The sequence below is a fragment of the Nyctereutes procyonoides genome, unplaced genomic scaffold (genome assembly GCF_905146905.1).
Source record: "Nyctereutes procyonoides isolate TBG_1078 unplaced genomic scaffold, NYPRO_anot_genome, whole genome shotgun sequence".
Classification (NCBI taxonomy): Eukaryota; Metazoa; Chordata; class Mammalia; order Carnivora; family Canidae; genus Nyctereutes; species Nyctereutes procyonoides.
In genome coordinates, this window is record NW_026575142.1 from 12,107,445 (window position 1) to 12,122,665 (window position 15,221).

General features: G+C 37.0%; 1 protein-coding gene across 7 annotated transcripts in view; it reads left to right on the forward strand.

The window, feature by feature from the left end:
• ATF2 (activating transcription factor 2) overlaps window positions 1-15,221 on the forward strand; it is a 99,367-nt gene that overhangs the window by 1,488 nt on the left and 82,658 nt on the right. For 5 of the 7 annotated variants that reach the window (XM_055308031.1, XM_055308026.1, XM_055308028.1 and 2 more), the window contains exon 2: window positions 13,489-13,587. The exons of the other annotated variants lie outside the window; for them this stretch is intronic. The gene's annotated coding sequence lies outside the window, so the exon portion shown is untranslated. The remainder of the gene's footprint in view (window positions 1-13,488; window positions 13,588-15,221) is intronic. 7 annotated transcript variants of the gene reach the window in all.

The window sequence follows — 15,221 nt, forward strand, 5'->3', positions numbered from 1 at the left end:
TGTGATTACATTTGTTACACTGATGTGAGGAATCCGCTGTAAACACTTTGCAGAACTGCAAGAGTATCTTTGTAAAGGATGTTTAAAAAAAAAAGAGATGCCCTCTTACAGATAAAGAATTAGTTAAGGATGTTCTTGAATCTTTAAGGTCATCAGTAATTGAATAACAATTAAAAATCTTGGTCTTTTTTTTAAGATTTTATTTATTAAAATTTTTTTTTTAATTAATGAGAGAGAGGGGGAGGCAGAGACAGAGGCAGAGGGAGAAGCAGGCTCCATGCAGGGAGCCCCATTTGGGACTCCATCCCGGGACCCCGGGGTCATGCCCCCATGCCAGAAGGCAGATGCTCAACCGCTGGGCCACCCGGGCGTCCCAAAAATCTTGGTCTTTGTAATTTATAAGAATCTTACAAATTTATGGTTGTTTGCTGCTTTCCGAAGACCTGTTTTATCTTGCTTCGAGAGGATTATGGCCATTAGATTTTTAATTATTTGAAATATATTGTGGTAATTTAGAACATAGATGTTTGTATTTGTCAATAAGGAAGGAGCTTTCAGGAACTGTGTGTGTTTTTAAGGTACATGTGTCTTCTGTAGATCTCATTGCATTTCCTGGAAATTCTTTTTAACCTTATAAGAATGTTTATTTCATCCTTGGGGCACTATATCATAATGTATTAAATATGTAATCCAGAAATTCCTGTATTTTCTTTACTTGGAGTATTTGTTTCATATTTTTAAACAGTACAAATTAAGATTATTATGTCAGCTCTTTAACATAATTTGGAGGGATGCTTTTTCTTGGTATTCAGGATTTAAAAGCTATCTGAATATCATTTTTAAAAATGTTATGTATGCTAGGGGCATCTGGGTGGCTCAGTTGGTTAGGTGTCTGCCTTCGCTTGGAGTCATGATCCCAAGGTTCTGGGATGGAGCCCCTCTGTCCCACTCCTTGCTCAGCAGGGAGCCTGCTTCTCCCTCTCCTTCTTGTTAGTGCTTGCTCTCTCCTCGCTCTCAAATAAAATCTTAAAAAAAAATGCTACACATCAAATGTCTACTACCTATAACTAGCATTAAGTCTCAAGAAATAATCTACATTTTTTCCTACCTAAATTGTATTTTGAAAAAGTTGGGTTTTAATGATTTAGATGTTCTCTGCTGATAAATTGTTAGATTATGTTAGATCAAATGTGTCGATCTTATCTGTGTCATTTTGAACAAATAATACAATCCCCCCCCCTTTTTTTGTATATTTTTTTATTGGAGTTCGATTTGCCAACATATAGTATAACACCCGGGCAGCCCCAGGTGGCTCAGCAGTTTAGCGCCGCCTTTAGCCCAGGGTGTGATCCTGGAGATCTGGGATCGAGCCCCATGTCGGGCTCCCTGCATGGAGCTTGCTTCTGTCTCTGCCCCTCTCTCTCTCTGTCTCTCATGAATAAAAAAATAAAATCTTTAAAACAAAACAAACAAAAAAACAACACCCAGTGCTCATCCCGTCAAGTGCCCCCCTCAGTGCCCGTCACCCAGTCACCCCATCCCCTCCACCACCTCTCCTTCCCCTACCCCTTGTTCATTCCCAGAGTTAGGAGTCTCTCATGTTCTGTCACCCTCTCTGATATTTCCCACTCGTTTTCTCTCCTTTCCCCTTTAATCCTTTTCCCTATTTTTTAATATTCCCCCAATGAATGAAACCATATAACGTTATCCTTCTCTGACAATCTCTCTTTTTAAAAACTCATTGAATAACAGTAATTGGATAGTCAACTGATCCTTAGAAATTAATACATTTAGTACTTGTTACGCTATTCACTGTTATTAAAATGTACTGTTTTAGTTTAACTTAGTTTTTCACACCTATTCCTTGAGACTAAGGACTTACTTAAAATGCTGCATGTTTTCTTAATGTAATTCTTAATGAGGGGTATAGTGATAATATTCACTTATTTACATCCAAGGGAAAACCCACAAAACATTTTATTTCTTTTGCTGTTTCTTGAGCTCAAGGTTAAAAAGTTAGAGTAAAATATAATTTCAGAAAATTTAAGGAAGTTTGTGGATTTTTAAGGCTAACAATAACTGGAATTACTTTACATATATTACTATAAATGTGTCATGTATTATATAATTATAGCTATGTATGTATTATATATACTTTTTCATTTATTCTTTTTAACGATCTTGAAACATTCATTTACATTTTTAAGTATGTTTAAGTGATGCTTTTTTTTTTTCTTGGCATTTTGGCAGTAGTGGTAGAGTGATTAAAAACATGTTTTTTTTTTAAGATTTTATTTATTTATTCATGAGAGACACACAGAGAGAGATAGAGAGAGACAGAGATAGAGACACAGGCAGAGGGAGAAGCAGGCTCCATGCAGGGATCCGGATGTGGGACTCGATCCTGGGTTTCCAGGATCAGGCCCTGGGTTGAAGGGGGCACTAAACTGCTGAGCCACCTGGGCTGCCCAAAACATTTTTTTGTAACAAGAAGGGATGTAAATAGAATGTTTTTGGGCTGAGGCTTATTCACCCATGGCTGCGTTCTGTATCTTAACAAAGATAGTGATTCTCATTTTTTTCTCTTTTAATACCCAAGGAATAGAAACAGTCCCAACAGTAGTAGTAGCTTATTACCACAGTGATTCTCAACAAGATTAGTAGGGGAAAACAGGGTGGGAATGTTTAAAATTGGCAAAAAGCCAATTGGCACAATACCAAGTGTATTTTGGTTATTTGACTAATAGTAGATCTCGTTATCTTGATAATACTACCTTAATTTACAAATTCCATAAATGTTCTTTAGTTTGCTTACCTGAACCTAAACCTTACCTTTATCATTCCAACTTCATAGCTTTGTTCTTCTAGTTTTGTAGGTTTTTTCTAATTCTTGTGTGTGGGCTAGTGTGTTTCTATTTATTGAACACTTAAAATAGTGTTACTAGAAATCAACTACAAGTTTGCCCTACTGACAAATAACTTTTCATTATTTTTGTTGCCTTCTAATTTTTGCATATAAATTATAGCTTCAAAATAAATTATAGCTTCGACAGAATTATATCATTAGAGACAGTTATGTTTTATTTTTATAGCTTTAACATTTCCCCATATTGTCTAACTTTTGTAATATATAGTGGTTACATGATAGTTTACCAATTGACCATTAAATTTTCCTCAATTTAAATGCCCAACGGGAAAATAATTTTCATTTTCTATTTTTATATTGAATTGAGCATCTCTGTGCTTAAATCTTTTTATTTATTTTTAATTGTTTCTGTAGGATACTAATCTCAGTTGAGATTACTAGGTCAGAGGATATAAATATTTTCTCTATTGCCAAATTTTTACCTCCCCAAAATGTTGAGCAAGTCTACACTGTCAAGAGAATCTGAGTGCACCAACTTTGGAGTTGTGCTGATTAATAAAGTAGGATTGCTTAATTAGAAATTATTAATGGAAATAAATTGCATTATTTAGCAGTTTTACTTAGTAGACCATATCAATTATTCAGTAGACCAATCTATAGTTATTTGCCTATGAGTGATCCATGTGCTGGGACAGATACTATATATATATATTTACTGTCATTTCACTATTTCTCATAAAGATTACTGAAACTTCTGACGGTCTGGTAACAGCAATTCTTAAATTTGATGTAGTTTTACATGGCTTTCATGTTGAATGTTTCATGCTAGTTTGCTTTAATATAAGAGCTACTCTCTGACCTATAGATTGATGAGTTATTAAAACTCATGATGACATTTATTTCCATATAGGTAATCTTTGAAATGAATGGGTATGTTATAGTCAAATTGACTTCATTGTTGTTTCCTTAGTGTCATCTTCTGGTACATAATATGTATATAATGTTTTAGGAGCTAGACTGTCATGGTTTATGTAGTGTTAGTTTCAGGTATATAGTTTAGTGATTCAGCACTTCCATACATAACCCTGTTCTCATTATAAATGACAAGTGCCTGCCTTAATCCCCATCACCTATTTAAATCCATTCTCCTCCAACCCCCCCCCCACCCGCCCTTTCTGTTAACCATCAGTTCTCTATAATTAAGAGTCTGTTTCTTGGTTTGTCTCTCTCACATTTCTGTTTGCTTATTTCTTTTGTTTCTTAAATTCCACATGTGAATAAAATCATATGGTATTTGTCTTTCTCTGACTTATTTCACTTAGCATAATATTCTCTGGTTCCATCTATATTATTGCAAATGGCAGGATTTCCTTCTTTTTTATGGCTGGGTAATATTCCGAGGGGTGTTTGTGTCTGTGTGTCTGTCTATATCACATCATCTTCATTCATTTATTGATGGACACTTGGGCTGCTTCTATTGTAAATAATGCTGCTATAAACTTACAGGTGCATGTATCTCTTTAAATTAGTGTCTTTGTATTCTTGGGGTAAATACCCATTAGTGCAATTGCTGGATCCTAAGGTAGTTCTATTTTTAGCTTTTTGAGGGACCTCCATACTGGTTTCCACAGTGGCTGCACCAGTTTGCAGTCCCACGAAGAGTGCACAGGTGTTCTCTTTTCACCACATCCTCACCAACACTTATTATTTCATGTGTTCTTGATTTTAGTCATTCTGACAGGTGTGAGGTGATACCTCATTGTAGTTTTGATTTTCATTTGCCTGATAAGTGACGATGAGCATCTTTTCATGTGTCTTTTGGCCATCCGTATGTCTTCCAATGTTCTTTTGAATTCTTTACGATTATTCAACTAATGTAACTGTACCATCAGTTCTCAATCACAGTTTTGAGAATCATTGTGTCTTTTATCATTTGTAAGGAAGGTTTTAAGATTATTGACATATGCTGGATTGAGGGCTACTCTTTTTATTTTTTTTTTTAAGATTTTATTTATTCATGAGAGACAGAGAGAGGCAGAGACATAGAGGAAGAAGCAGGCTCCTGGCAGGGAACCGGATGTGGGACTCGATCCCTGGACCTGGGATTATGCCCTGAGCTGAAGGCAGACGCTCAACCATTGAGCTACCCAGGCATCCCAAGGGTTATTCCTATAGTAATATTCTTTCACTTAATTTTGATACACTTTGAGAAGAGGAAAGAGAGAAGTTTACTAATGTTGTAGTGGGAATTATACATAACCTATACTGTATCTAATTTGTGCCCTCTTCATAATGAGAAATTGGTATCAATATACTCTTAATAGCAGTGATAGCTAGGACTTACTGTAATTCTTGGTGAGCTATGAATTTCTGTTTTCTTTTTACTTTTACAAAAGATAAGTTTTTAATAAGGAGTAAGTAGGGACGCATGGGTGGCTCAGCGGTTGAGTGCCTTTGGCTCAGGGTGTGATCCCAGTCTGGGGATGGAGTCCCACATTGGGCTCCCTGTGAGGAGCCTGCTTCTCCCTCTGCCTGTGTCTCTGCCTCTCTCTCTGGGTCTCTTGTGAATAAATAAATAAAATCTTGTAAAAAAAAAAAAAGTACTTATTGCTTTTTTTTTTTTTTATCTACCTTTAGAAAAATAATGCTATGGGCATTATTAGATAACCAAATCTAAAATGATATTATTAGTAAAAACTTGTATTAGCACTGTTTATGTTCATAACCATAAATCTGCAAGGTCTTGTACAGTTCTTTTTAAAGATTTATTTATTTTAGAGAGGGAGAGAGTGTGCAGGTGAGTAGAGGGAGGCAGAGGGGGAAAGAATCCTCAAGTAAACTCCCTGCTGAGTGTGGAGCCTGACATAGATCCTACCCTTGAGATCATGACCTGAGCCAAAACCAAGTCAGACACCTAACCAACCATCGGAGCCACCCAGGTGCCCCTATGTCTATTTCTAACGTTCTGTTGTAATTTTAAGCTGTTAAGACAATAACTTATCTTACATCACCCAGGGATTAGAGGTCTGGGAATAATTAAGACTCACTTAAAAAATGAAGTTTAACTTAAAACTGATATTTTTATTAAGGAATATTTCCGTATATGGGGCTGATCTCAGTATTCACATATTCACATTTTCATGTATACTGTATTGGGAAGCCTGAGGTGTTCTTTATGTCTGCCATCAACTTTGAGGAATTTTGTCAAAACACTTCTATACTCTTGGGAATTGGTGAGAAGTGTGAAGAACATGTCATGTCTGCTGTGAGTGGGGCAAAATTAAAAGCTGTTTTCCTCATTAAAGCTGGGCTTCTGTTTTTCTCACTTTTGAGGCATTTGATTTCCTTACATAGATGAACTAGACAGTATGGGATAACATCAAATTCATGGGTTAAAGATTAAAAACCTTTTATTTAAAAGTTAAACTAAACATGTAGTTCTCAGTTTGGGGCTTTAAAGAAGGTAGTAAGATTAGGATTGATTAGCATTAGGAAAATGTATACTTAATGTCAAAGTAAAATACAGTAAAACTTGTAATAAAATTAATAGATACCATGTAAGTGCCATATACTGTGCTATGTATTTTATATATAGTATTATCCCTTATTCTTTTTGACAACAGTGAAAGTGATGTATTATTTCTTGTGAACTAGGATCATAGTGAAATCACACCATTTAAATTTTTCCTAATACAGAAATTAAGGGGTGCCTGGGTGGCCCGGTCAGTCAAGCATCAGCTGTCAGCTCAGGTCATGTCATGATCCCAGGGTTCTGGGATCAAGCCCCACATCTGGCTCCCAGCTCAGCAGGGAGTCTGCTTCTTCTCCCTTTCCCTCCTCCCTAGCCCCTGGCTTGTGCTCTCACCCTCTCAAATAAATAGTCTAAAAAAAAAACCCAACTCTAAGATACCTTAACTTTGAAAGGGAGTATAGTCCTACTAGCTCATAGTTATAGATTTTCAAGCTCTTAGGTTTAAATTTTATTATGACCATCATGATGTTCCCAAGACTTCAGGATTGCGCTAGGATCACTTTTTGCATTTTGTGGCTCTAGACCAAGATACAAGAAGGAAATTACAGCACAGAGTTCTGTGTCTATAAGGTATTGTGGCCCTGAAACCTTATGACACAAGCCTGACCTCCTGGGTATCTTAACATTTTTGCTCATTCTATTTCCTATTCCTGCATCTCAATTTGCCGCATACTTTGCATCTTAAAGCAACACAAATTTATCTCACGGTTTTTGTAGGTCAGAAGTCCAGGTAGGCTCAGCTGGGGCTTCTGCTTAGGGTCTTACAAAGCCAAAATTTAATGTTGGCTGAGCTGTATTCCATGTTAAAATGTCTGGGTGATAATCCACTTCCAGGTTTATTCAAATTTTTGGCTGAATTCAGATCCCTTGTGGACTGATAACCGGGCTGGTATTTGCTCATGGAAGCTGAAAGGCTTTCAGTCCTGCCCACTCCAGTAATGTCAAGTCTCTCTCATGCTTCTAATTTCTGTGAATTATATGCTGCTGAATCTGACTCCAGACAAAGTTTTCTAAGATTTTATTTTTATTTATTCATGAGAGAGACAGAGAGAGAGGCAGAGACACAGGCAGAGGGAGAAGCAAGCTCCCTGCGGGGAGCCTGATGGGAGACTCAATCCCAGGACCCTGGAATCATGACCCAAGCAGAAGGAAGATGCTCAACCGCTGAGCCACCAAGGCGCCGGAAAGTTTTCTGTTCTTAAAGTCTCCTATAATTAGATTAGGCCCACTTGATAACCCAGGATAATCTTCCTGTTTTAGGATCTGTAATCTTTTTCTACTTCTTCAACATACTTTTATTTGAATCCAGTGGATTTTAATGTTTTATTGGTCAACTTACACTTCTCTGCAATAAATATAAATTGAACCTTTCTAAGTTTCTTATTGATTTCATGGAACTTTATTGGGACAGTGCATTTTGGGGCAATATTTTGAGAATGGAAGAAGCAATCATTACATGAAGAGTTTTTATTGTTCCTGTCATCACACTAAACAATATATATGAATTCAGAACATTCCTAAACACAGGGCAAAATGCCATTCTTAAAAACAAAGCTTTGCTTTAACAGGAATACTTATAAGACAGGCAAAGACACAAGCCTGAGGTTTAGTGGTGCCTGGATTAAGGGGTTTTAAGAAACTTTTAAAATAATCCCCTTGTTTTGTTCTATGGAGGTTTTACAACCTGGGGCAATGCATGGTAATGATATTTGGTTATGGGTGAGAAGTATGGGTTTCTTTTGAACTGTGGAAGAATGAGGATTTAAGGAAAGTAGGCAGATCATTCTTAGGAAAGCAAACATAGGGAAATTAAAGATATGGAAATTTTTTAAAACTTATCCTGCTTAGATGTCCCTTGGAATGCATTAGTGTACTTTAAGTAATACATACACCTGTTTGAACACTGCTTTGAGAAGACTGTCCTCTTCCTGCCTAGCTCCTATCCTCCCACAAGGCCAGAAGCCTACTACTTAGGATTCTCTACTATGCAGTTGCCCCTGAATATGTTAGACTCTTCTAAGTCCATGTCAAGAGAGACTTAGTTCCTTTCTCACACAAATATTTACTTTTTGAGCTCTGGTTTTTTGGGCACACTTCTCTGCTTTCCAAAATACCATTAGCAGTGTTTGCCTCCTCCAGGAGAGACCATACCTCTTACTCTCAGGTTAACTATATCCACATACAAACATACCTTAGAGATATGGCAGGTTTGGTTCCAGATTACCACAGTAAAGCAAATCAGATGAATCTTTTGGTTTCCTAGGACATATAAAATTTATGTTTCACTATGTTATAGCCTGTTAATTTTGTGCTAGTATTATATCTAAAAAAAATAGACTATAACTTAAAAATACTTTATTGCTTAAAGAAAAGCACTAACCATCATCTGAGTTTTCAGCCATTTGTAATCTTTTTGCTGGTGTAGGGTTTTGCCCTTGATGGCTGTTCACTGATCAGGTGGTGGTTGCTGAAGATTGGGGTGGCTATGGCAGTTTCTTTAAATGTGACATCAATAAAGTCATGGAACTTTCAAAGTTGAAGTCAGTCCTCTCAGACCCAGTCACTGCTTTATCAACTACTTTTATTAATATTCTAAGTTCTTTGCTATCATTTCAACAAGGAGTGGATTCCGTCTTAAGAAATCACTTACTTTGCTCATTCATAAGGCATCTCCTCGTCCATTAAGGTTTATCGTGAGATTGTAGCAATTCAGTCACATCTTTAGACTCCACTTCTAGTTCTCTTGCTGTTTCCACTGCGTCTGTAGTTACTTCCTCCACTGAAGTCTTAAACCCCTCAAAATATTCATAAGAGTTGGCATCAGCATCTTCTAAACTCCGGTTAATGATATTTTGAATCACAAATGCTCTTAATGGCATCTAGAATGATGCATCTTTCTAGAAGGTTTTCAATTTACTTTGTCTAGATCCATCAAAGGAATCACTATCTTCAGTAACTACAGTTCTACAAAATCTATTAAGGCTTGAAAGAACTACTCCTTGATCCATGGGTGGCAGAATAGGTGTGTTTAGCAGAATGAAAACGTTAATCTTATACATCTCCATCAGAGCTTGTGGGTGTCTAGTGCATTGTCAATGAGCAGTAACATTTGAAAGGAATCTTTTCCTGAACAGCAGTTATCAAGAGTGGGCTTAAAAAATTCAGTAAACCCTGTTGTAAAAAGATATGCTGTCATCCAGATTTTGTTCTTCCATTTACAGAGCACAGAGTAGACTGAACCTAATTACTAAGATTTTCAGAATGATCTAGGAGCATTGGCTTCAACTTAAAGTTACCAGCTGTGTTAGCCCCAAGCAAGAGAGCCTGAAGCTTTGAAACCAGGCGTGAACTTTTCTCTAGTTATGAAAGTCCTAAATGACATCTTCTTCCGAACTATGGCTGTTTCATCTACATTGAAAATCTATTGTTTAGTGTAGCCACTTTCATTAATGATGATCTTAGCTAGATATTCTAGGTAACTTGCTACAGTTTCTGTATTAGCAATTGCTGCTTCATCTTGTACTTAAAAAAAAAAAAAAAGTAATCTCTACACCCAATGTGGGGCTCAAACTCATGACCCCAAATCAGGAGTTGCATGCTCTACTGACAGAACTTATGCAGGTACCCCCTCACCTTATACTTTTATAATTATGAAGGTGGCTTCTTTCCTTAAACCTCATGAACCAATTCTGATAGCCTCCAACTTTTCCTCTGTAGCGTCCTCACCTCTCTCAGCCTTCTAAGAAAGAGAGTTAGGGCTTTAGTCTGGATTAGGTTTTAGCTTAAGGGAATGTTGTAGCAGGTTTGATCTTCTATTCAGACTACTAAAACGTTCAATTATAAAGCTGTTTCATTTATCATTTGCGTGTTCACTAGAATAGCACTTTTGATTTCCATCAAGTTGTTTACTTTTGCATTCACGGCTTGCATTCACTACCTGTGTGGTGCAGCTTTTGGCCTGTCTCAGCTTTCAACATGCCTTCCTCATTAAACTTAATCATTTCTGGCTTTTGGTTTAATGTGAGAGATATGCCCATCTTCCTTTCCCTTAAACATTTAGAGGCCAGTGTAGGATTATTAATTGGCCTAATTTCAATATTTTTGTGTCAGGGCACCGGGAGACCTAAAGAGAGGGAGAGATGGGGGAGGAGCTGGTAGGTGGAACATTAGTACATACCCAACGTTTCTCAGTTAAACTTTTATGTGGGTGTAGTCTGTGGCGCCCTAAAACAATTACAATAGTAACATCAGTGATCACAGATCACCATAACAAATAAAATAAGAATGAAAAAGTTTGAAATTTTCAAGAATTACCAAAATGTGACACAAAGACATGAAGCGAACAAATGCTGTTGGAAAGATGGCACTAAGAGTTGTTCAGTGCATTGAAGGTTGCCAAAAACCTTCAATTTATAAAAAGTGCACTATCTGTGAAGAATAATAAAGTGAAGCTTAGTAAGACAAGGTACACATGGGATGCCTGGATGGCTCAGCAACTGAGCTCTGCTTTTGGCTCAGGGCGTGATCCTGGAGTTCAGGGATCAAGTCCCACATTGGGCTCCCTGAGAGGAGCCTGCTTCTCTTTCTGCCTATGTCTCTACCTCTCTCTGTCTGTGTCTCTCATGAATAAGTAAATCTTTAAAAAAAACAAGGTACGCCTGTATAAGAAGTACATATACAGTAGCTAGGGTAGGGTAGCAGTGGTAAAAAAGAGAAGTTCTTTACATCTTTGTGTTGCAAGTTATAAAAAAAAAAAAAACCCAAAGATCATTGTTTAATGTCTTTCAAAGTCTGGATGGTAATCTGACATTGCATGCATAAAACATAAGCTGTATAGGCCAGGTACAGCTTGCTAGCTTAATCTTGTTGCCTTTCACTTGAAGTGAAGACTAGAAGTCCATCTTGCTGTTTTTCTAGGGTGTTAGTTCCTGGTCTTTTGTGAGCAACTGCTAAAATAAGAATACAACACTCCATAGGAAAATCTGAGGCCCTACTTAAAAATAAACATTTCCCTGAAAGAAACAATTTGCAGAAACTTATCTCTTACCTTTACACAGAGACATTTGTCCTTTGAATTGCTGCTCCATGTATAGTCCCTATTTTACATACATATAGCTAACTGTCCTGTTCAGGTCCCTTTCCCTTTAAAGAACAGTCTGTATAAAACAGAATTTTGATGCCAGCTTTGAAATGAGAACCTTTCCAGCTTCTAGTATTCTCATCAAAGTTTTAAACATGAAGACTGTTTTCAAGTCAACCTTATTCAAGGTAAAGTGCAATTCTTTCAACAGTCTGCAATAGGGACATCTTCCAAGTTCATACACAGACTAATAATGAGAAATCAGTCCTTAAATAATGGTAGAGGAAAGTCTACTTTCCCTTTAACATCTTGTTCCAAGGATTACTGCCTTTTCCTAATGGGAAAACTTGGTTTTCTGCCAGATTCTTATACATACTCAGTTTGGACACTCTGTTACTTAATATAATGGCCCCATGTTCTAGTTTCTGAGTTTTGTGGACTGCATATGTGAGTTTATCCTCCCAAACTACAACTTATTTAAGTTGTTTCCTTGCTTTTGCATTGGTGTTCTGGTCTTTAGGCTTCCCCTTTGCCCCTGTTACCTACAGATTGGCCTTTTATATTTAGAGAAGTTCTTTATGGACACTGGTTTGGCTCCTTGGTCACTGGCAGGACTTCTATTTTTGAAAGCATTCTTCAGGGGGATCCGTGGGTGGCTCAGTGGTTTAGCGCGCCATGCCTTTGGCCCAGGGCGTGATCCTGGAGTCCTGGGATCAAGTCCTGAGTTGGTGCATGGAGCCTGCACCTCTCTCTGCCTGTGTCTCTGCCTCTCTCTCTGTGTCTCTCATGAATAAATAAAATCTTAAAAAAAAAAAAAATGAAAGCATCCTTCACTGGATGGTAAGGCATTTCTACAGGGTACCCAACCATCTTACATTTTAAGATGAGAGAGTATGATGACAAATGTTGACCAATACTCATTTTCTTCTTTTTCTTTATTATAGGTGCTCCAATTTTTAACTGAGCATATGGTGAAATAAAAAATTTATTTCTCAGCTAGGTATAGCTGTTGTGACTTAAGTTCTGGTGTATGGAATGTAAATAGAAGTTTCCTGTGAGTTGTTGAAAAGTTTCCTTAAAAGGAAGCTATTGCTCATCTCCTCATTCTCCTTCCTGCTGTCTGATCAGCAGATGTTATGGTTAGACCTTAAGCAGTTATTTTAAACATGAAGGAGACACATGTTGAGGATGGCAAAACAAAATAGAAGGAGCTTGGGTTACTAATGATCATGGTTTGGGACTGCCTGTGCTTGTATGTGAGAGAAAGAAACTTTTGAATCTTTTAAACCATTGTTAATTTTGAGTTTTCTGTCCCTCATAGCTGAACCCAATCCAACTGATATAAGCATAAAAAAAAAATCAAGCTGTTTACAAATGAAAAGCATATTGAATTGGGCCCCCTGGATGGTATGTATGGTGTAGTACTGACACATGAAAAACTCTTTCATCTCCTCTTAAGAATTTTGATGCACTTCTGTGTCACCTTTTATCTGTGGCTACTTCTCCCTTCTATTAAAAAGCTTCATTTTTCTCCTTTCACCGAGATTCCGTTGCTGTACTTCCATCCTTAAAACTATTAGACCTCTAGGTGTCATTTTGCTAGGAGTTACAGGAGACCACAGGATAAACCTCTTCCTGGAGTGTTACAACTTTTGGAGGGAACCTTAATTTCTGTATCGTAAAATAATGAAATGGAAGGCAAACTTCACACACATTTTTTTAAAAGATTTTATTTATTTATGAGAGACACAGAGAGGCAGAGACATAGGCAGAGGGAGAGAGAAGTAGGCTCCCTGCAGAGAGCCCGATGCAGAACTCAGTCCCAGGACCCCAGGATCAGGACCTGAGCCAAAGGCAGACACTCAACCACTGAGCCACACAGGCATCCCTAATTTTTAACTATAAAGTAAACATTTAAAAATTTTTGTATCGAAGTTAAACTGTACAAGCCTATTTCTTTAGATCTCACAGAATAAGTTCACTCTCTTTTCTGCCTCTCCTTTGCCCTAGAGATACTTGGATGGAGACTTGAGAAGGACTGCTTACTTGATTAGAGCTGAGGGATTCCTGGCAACAGTGAATAAAGCTCATGGCCCACCAGTTAGAAAGGTAAGAGATTTTAAGCTTTTAATGCAAAGTGGTTTTGATTTTTGCAGTTGTCTCTCAAATATTGCTGAATTCAACAGATGCTTCTAGGTAGTATTCTCAGGATGCTAGTGCCCTACCTTCCTGATAGTGTTTTGTTAAAAAAATAAAAATAAAAGGAAAAAAATTGTTTTTAAATTGGAGGTTCACCAATTTGGAAATGAATTTTTGGAGCTAAAATGCATATCCACATATTATAAAAGCACGCTGAAGACTTTAAATTGTTTAATTTTTAACTCAGAGCCTCCTAAACTCAACTGACTAGAGAATTCTCTATAGCGAAGGGTCCCCATATGAAAGTCCCAATTCTAGAATTTTATGAAGGATAGTAACAAGAGTTACTCCTTGAAGTATTTTCTTTTCCTTCTTTTTTTTTTTTTTTAAGTAAGCTCTACACCCAGTTGGGATTTGAACTCATGACCTGAAGGTCAAGAGTCACATGCTCTACCGACTGAGCCAGCCAAATGCCCCAAAGTATTTTCTATATTCCAAAAATATTTTGAACAAAAAACACTGCCCATTTTAAGGCCGTATGCACTAAAATGTCAAAATTTATTGAATTTTGGATTGGATTAATTCATAAACTTAGTTCCAAGATTACTCACACTGATCAGAAATATTAATAGGAAGTTATGTAGTTCTCAAATATACCTTTATGGAACATTTTCTGTGTGTCAGCCACAGTGTGGTGATGTTAGAGTTACAAAATACAGTGGTTTCTGGTCGCAAGCCATTTATAGTTTGAGGATATAGCTTCTAAAAATAGAAGGAAAATATTGATGTAATAAATGTGATCTGGCATAGAAAATTTTTAAAAAACATGGTTGTCAGTTCATGACAAATTTTTAAAAAACATGGTTGTATAGTAAGATATACAAGCAGATTAGTGCATGCTGTTACACCTGAATCTGAAGATTCAGATAAAAAAAAATCTGTAAATATGTACTTCTAATCTTGACAAAATTTAGAAAATAAATTTTGAAATTTATTTCCTAAACAAATTTGAAATTTATTTGAAATTAGAAAAATACAACATATTTGAAAAAGTAAAAATATATTCTTTTAAATTAAAAAAATTTTTTTCTTAATTTAAATTCTTTTTTTTTTTTTAAGATTTTATTTATTTATTCATGAGAGGGACAGAGAGAGAGGCATAGACATAGGTAGAGGTTGAAGCAGGCTCCATGCAGGGAGCCCGACGTGGGACTCGTTCTTGTTCTTGGGACTCTCGTTCTCGCCTTGAGTCAAAGGCAGGCAGGCAGGCAGGCGTTCAACTGCTGAGCCACCGAGGCTTCCCTCTTTTTTTTTTTTTTAATAAATTAATTTTTTATTGGTGTTCAATTTACCAACATACAGAATAACACCCAGTGCTCGTCCCGTCAAGTGTCCCCCTCAGTGCCTGTCACCCACTCACCCCCACCCCCCGCCCTCCTCCCCTTCCACCACCCCTAGTTCATTTCCCAGGCTTCCCTCTTAATTTAAATTCAATTAACATATAATGTATTGTTAGTTTCAGAAATAGGGTTCAGTGATTCTTCATATATAATACCCAGTGCTCATTACTTCAAGTGCCTTCCTTAATGCCCAGCATCTGATTA